Below are 6314 nucleotides of genomic sequence, written 5' to 3' on the forward strand. Positions count from 1 at the left end.
ACCGTTATCAACCACTTCCACGAAAATCAAATTCCTCTTCTTTTCCTTTTCCCTATAACTATTGTTCTTTAAAAATAAAACAATTCAAAACAAAATCAATTAACTTTAATTAAATTAATAATAATTAATTCATTAAATAAAACAAAATTAATTTAATCATAACTACATAATTTACTTTAAATATAATTACTTAACTTTAAAAGTATCTAAAAATTAATTTACTTTAAATATAATTACTTTTACTTTTATCTATTTTACTTTTTATATTTTAAAACTCTAATCCCTTTTCACTTTCACTCTTTCTCTCTCTCGCAAGCCTGCACCTCCCACCCCTCCACCCCACTTTCACTTTCTCCATTAACATCATTCTCCATTTCTAGCTTGTCTTCATTCTTTATTCTCGTGGTACATTGGTGATTCATGGCGGTTCGTGGCGGTGATAGTTCAATCAAATGGTGGTTCGTGCATAACGAAAGTCGGATATTCGTTTGACCTTGAACGAATACCGACATTCGTAAATGGATATGGACATCCGTTTTGGATTCTTACCCACTTACACCACTCACACTACAGTTCATATGGACAAAGGTAAGGGATTTGACAAAAAGTAAATCTCATGTTTTACATGCGCGAGACTGTACATTTGAAATTAGAGAATCCAAAATAATTTTTTCATTTACTTGTGTAGGTGGATGAGCCATCAAAATATGGTGTGGTTGTTATGGAAGAGAATTTTAGTGAATTTCAAGGATTTGGGAATATTACTATAGAGGGAACTGCTTTTGGCTTCTCAAATTCAGATCAGCAGCTGAGTGGTAGTAGGTTGTCAACTGCTGTTACCCCCAAACAATTTCCAGGCAGGAGGAAACCCTTTCGGATGATCTGAAGTTTTTGTCTTCTTGCACCCCTTTTTAGTCATGCATCAATGTTTTGCACCCTGTACAAATATAGTTGAAGTTTTTGTCGTTTGTCGATCAAAACGAAACACATATGGAGAGATTTATGGTCGGTTACCACACGCCCCTGGTTCAAATTAAAATATTTGCGCTTGGCCTTGTAAATTTGTTTTTGTTATAGGAACGATGAAGGCAAAGTATACCTCTAGAGATAAAGGTGCTCCTAATGTTATTTTTCATATTTTCTTGTATTATTTTGTAATCACATCATTTTTGTAAGGTCGTTCATTCGTAAGTATGTGAAATCTCCCTGTTAAATAATTTTCAAGTTTGAGTTCTATGCCTATTCGTTTATTGAATTTTTCATACGTGATTGTGGTTGATTTTTTTCCTTTTACATTATGCTGCATAAGGGTTACATTATCGCTGTAGTACATAATCTTAAATTTTATGCTTGATCACTTATTTAGTGAATTGGTCTATATATAAAAAGTGACTTTGATAAAAATGAATGGAAAATAAAAAGTAAAATAGGTAAAGATAAAAGTAAAAAGGGTAAGATTGGAATTTAGAAAAAATTGGGGAGATGTAGGAAGAAGATGAGATGGTCGAGGGAGTAACACTCATAGTATTTAGTCTAACATTGATTGGGCCTAAATCATTTAGATCTGGGTGATGCGAGCTGTCGCGGCCCATCAAATTTGATTGCATAAAATAATGCAGTATAGTGCTAGGAAGTGACTCCTAGGTCGTCTCTTAAGGACCAAATGTGGTTCGAGTCTCAGATCAAACACGTAGTGGGTAGGGGGTTTTGATAGTGTTTTTGGTTGCGGATGAACTTAAATTAAAATGGAAATTAAATAAAACCAAACATAATTAAAAACATTGAAATAAAAGAAAACATTAAAATGAATACTATAATAGGTAAATATCCAAACGCAATTGAAACTATTAAAATGCAACGAGTAAGCTAAACATTGAAAATAATTCATCACCGAAATGACACAAAGAGAACAAGTTAAATAGTAAACTAATTTGCTGAATAAGTAGAATTGATTTTAAAACATTTAAATACATTTAACGATGAAAGTGTTGTAACATGTAGACTATAAAATTCATCCTTGATCCACGCATGAAGAAAGAAAATAAAATAAATCGTGTGGGCCTCTCCAATTTTATCATCACCGTGCACACTGTTGGAGCTACTTCAAATAAAATCAACTCTTCATTAATCGACGCTTCTAGAGTTGCTCATTAATTGATAGACTAAAAACATCAATAAAAAAAATGCATGAACCGAACAAAATGAAAATGGCAATCGGTATTCAACAACATCAACTTAAAGTGCATCAAATTACAGTGAAGCTTCTTCATTCCACCGTAACAACATTCACACTTTTAATTTCTTTCTTCCAAAATGAAAATGTTCCCAACAAAAAAGACAACTAAGCAAGTGTGGCGGTTGGAGCTCTTTCTCTATCACTGTGTTTCATTCCAGCACCTATTATCTAAGAAAAGAAAAAGAATCAAAACTGAGAGTTGCTTGCTGGAAGATATAACCGAGAGAGACCCCCAGTGGGTGACTGCTCTCCCCTCCTGGAATCAGTCGTGACACCGTGTGCACTACAGTTCTCTCGGTGGTTCTCCCTCTCTTTCTACTGTGGCGGCTGGTTTTCTCAACGTGTGCGCGTCCCTCCTTTCTCGACATACCATCCCTAATAAAAACTCTCTCCATCTCGGTGGCTGGATGCCGTGTGCAAGCTGGACCAAGAGTGCCTCCCGTACTTCCTACCCGTCACCCTATTCTCCAATACTCACACCACTTCCAAGCTGCTGGACCTCCGAATCCGCGTACCCCCTCCATTTCCACGTGGGCTGCTGGAAACGTGAATTTTGGACGCTGCTGGACTTGCTTTGCTGTTCGTCACCCCCTGCTGGACCGCTTCTCTCCTGGACGTGTGAAGCTCTCCAAGTTGCTGCTGGACCGTGCCTTATTCTCCAAGCTGCTGGACCTTTAAGAGGTGGCAGTAGCACTTAATCCTGGGTCGTGTCCTTGATGTGCGTGGCCTCCCACTTCCATGTCCCAGCTCTCTCCCCTTCTCCCCATGACACCAAACCGCTGCTGCTCTTCTTCCAAACAAATATTTTTAAAAGCCCAGCCAAAAGCGTGTAAGTGGATGCTCTCACGTTCCATCCAGCTCCCTTGTGCACTCCCTCCAAAGCCAAACCAAATGTGGGCCGGTGCTCTTCTATTAATTCTCCACCTTGCTGCTTCCCAATTAATTGCATCATGGACTATGGTGCTTTCCATTTTAATTCTTGTTGCACCGCCTTTTTCTCTAAACACACCACTTGAAATCCACTCCTCCAAGCCCAAAACGAAATTAGCTACTCCGTATGCACTCCCGGTACCTCTAAAAATGAAATCCACACGTCTCTTCCTTTTTAGCTTAAAATTAATTGTTGTGAAATTAGTCCCAAAATATTATCCAACAATTTCCCTACAATTAATAATGTAAATAATTAGTCTTAGATAATTCAAATTAATTAAAATAAGAATTTCTGGTTAAATTAAGCACAATTAGTAAAAGTGGAAAAATACTAGACATTCTAGCACACTTCCCTAATTAAATCTAGAACAATAAGATAAGTGAAATCAAGAAAATATTGACTCATCATTGTGCAATTTATTCGTCTACAATCATGATTTCAATTTGCACCTCCATGGAGTGATGAAATTACCGTTTACTCTTATTTTGTTCACTTCATCTTCTTCTTATCCTAGTTATACTTCGCTTACTCTTTTGTTTCTTAATTTTTTCTTTTCAGAACAACAGGTGGATTTCTTTGCCACTGCCAAGAACCACTTGGACACCCATTGTCCTATCACGTCAATTGAAGAAGTTGATTTTCGTAACTGGTTTTATTATAGTGGTTATATATGCATATTTAAGATTGACAAAATTCAAAATATATTTTTAAGGTAATATATTCTCAATTGCATAATGCAATTATAAATCTTAAAATATATTTCGTATTATATAATCCAAAATCATCACTTTATTAAAAGCATTATATTTTAAACTACACAATTCAAAACGTATTATCTTATTAAAAGATACATTTTAAATTATATTTTTATAAAACATAAAAAAGTTATGTACTTATAGAGCTGAATATTAAAAGATACATTTTAAATTATATTTTTATAAAATATGATAAAGAACTTATGTATTTACAAAGATGAAAGTATTATGTAAAGATTTCTTTTCATTTCATGAATTTTTATTATCTCATACTCATCTTTTGAATTTTTTTGTCTTATAAGTATTTGTTTTCTACAAAAAAGAGTGAATAAGATGTTGGTAGAAGATTCATCGAAAGTCATGTAAGTGTTCTGATAAGATATTATAGTTAAAGTAAGATTGATATGAAAAATAAAGTCAAAATTCAATTGAAATAATATTTATAGTACTTTATCAATCATGGACCCTAATTGGATGGGTCGTGATCATGGACCTATTGACCCATTGGCCTGATGACCATTTTGATTGTGACGATTTGTAGCCATTTTTGATTAATTTACTGAAGTATCTGAAAAACACTAGAAGGAGGGTTGAATAGTGTTAATAAAAAAACGTTTTCGCAACCTTCCTAATAAAGAACTTTCGTCGAGTACATGATTTTTCAAGTAGTTATTAACCATTCGACCTTGTAATTGGTTTTAAACAATAAATTCTTTTCAAGTGCTATTAAGAATATTCACTGTAGTGTTTGTGAGGATTTTCTTTTAATGAACAATCGTTTAGTATGAAAAGTTCTTATATTCAAAACTAAAATGAAACTACAAGTTTTATAAGAGAAGCGTTGAGACATGAGTAAACAATAAATGAACAGATATTTTGATATTGGTTCACTCCAACTTAGCTACGTCCAGTCTTGTCTATCCTTAGAGGGTTCCATTATAATCTTCAACAAGATTACAATTGAGTATTCTCACCACCTCTGATATCCTTAGGCACTCTTGGTATCCTCCAATACGTTGCCTAGTAGAGTTTCACTTACTCCTAGTTGTGCAGTATTCTTCACCACTTCTGGTATCCCTAGTCAATGGATAACTCTTGTTACCCTAAACTAGTTTAGTTTCACCCACTCTTGCTTTCCTCTAGACAATTCTAGTATCCTTTGATACTCTACCTACATTTCCTTAACTTGCCTGAGTTGTACAACAAGTATTTTAATTCTCTTTAGAATTGTAATCAATTGATTTCTTACAAGTCGTTTAGACGATTACTTTGACAAAAAGGATATTTGTTCAATACAATGCAATCTATAGACTCGATCAGTGTTTCTCTTTTTTCTTTTCTTACAAATAGTAAACAAATATTACAGTCACATATTACACTAAACAAATATTTTCAGTAGTTTACTAGAAGTAGCTTGTACTATCTTTCAAGCATGACTTCTAATGGAGAGAACATTCAATGAATGTCTTCTTTGTCTATAATGTCCACTTCTGATATATTTTGAATAGAGTTGGTGGATGTGTGTAGTTGGGTATCTGTATATAATAGAGTAGATTGTGCATGCAGCAAATATGTCTTATCTCTTATCACTTTTGTTATTTTTTAATATTGAGCATTTAATGACATTTAATGCTTATTGTTCAAAACAACAAAGTGTTTTTAACATTTTCTACCATTTAGATAGCATTTATCATTTAAGCTTTTCTCTAAGATACCAAGCGTTGAATAAAAACTTCATCGTTGGATGAAGTGAGGAGTTTAGTTCAGGGTATCGTTTAGTATATTGTAAACATTGTTTGGGATATTTCCTTTTTAGATCAAGAGCGTTTAGCAAGTTTCGTCTTCTACATGTTTTTGGATTTAAGGCTTTTAAAGGGTTTTAGCCAAAGAAATTATTTTGACATATTTTCACTTCTTGAGAGTTCAATTAATTATCATTGAGTATAATAGAACTTACACGTTTAGCATAACTCTCATAGACACTTTGACTTGGGAGTCATTTAGCGTTGCGTCTTGATGTTTTAACTTAGTTATTTTACGTTTCATATATCCCTAAGTGTTTTCCTAAGGCTTTCTTGTGTTACTAGATGATTAGGGATTTTGCGTCTAATACTTATGTTTCTACCTATCTTATACTTGTAGTTAACATTTTCATATTCTTATCTTGTTTAATGTTATATATTTGATTAAATTTCAAAATGTGAAAGTCTTTAAACATATAAGTCTTATAGATGATTTTGTCTTAACATTTATGCAACATTTACGCCGTGTATGTCGATAGATACCATTACGTGTGGTACCTAGCTTCAATAAGGAGCTATCCAATATTTAATTGGGAATAAAATACCAGTATTTGACTATCAACATTTAATGTAGTAACATATTAAACTTA

General features: G+C 33.6%; 1 long non-coding RNA gene across 1 annotated transcript; it reads right to left on the bottom strand.

Annotated features, from left to right (window-relative positions):
- Window positions 1-2199: 2199 nt before the first annotated feature.
- Window positions 2200-3321, bottom strand: LOC128197753 (uncharacterized). The gene is made up of 2 exons (XR_008250537.1): window positions 2806-3321; window positions 2200-2735 (listed from the first exon to the last, which is right to left on the bottom strand). It is a non-coding gene; the product is annotated as an uncharacterized LOC128197753 (long non-coding RNA).
- Between the last annotated feature and the right edge of the window lie 2993 nt (window positions 3322-6314).

Source organism: Vigna angularis, chromosome 7 (genome assembly GCF_016808095.1).
Source record: "Vigna angularis cultivar LongXiaoDou No.4 chromosome 7, ASM1680809v1, whole genome shotgun sequence".
Lineage (NCBI taxonomy): Eukaryota > Viridiplantae > Streptophyta > Magnoliopsida > Fabales > Fabaceae > Vigna > Vigna angularis.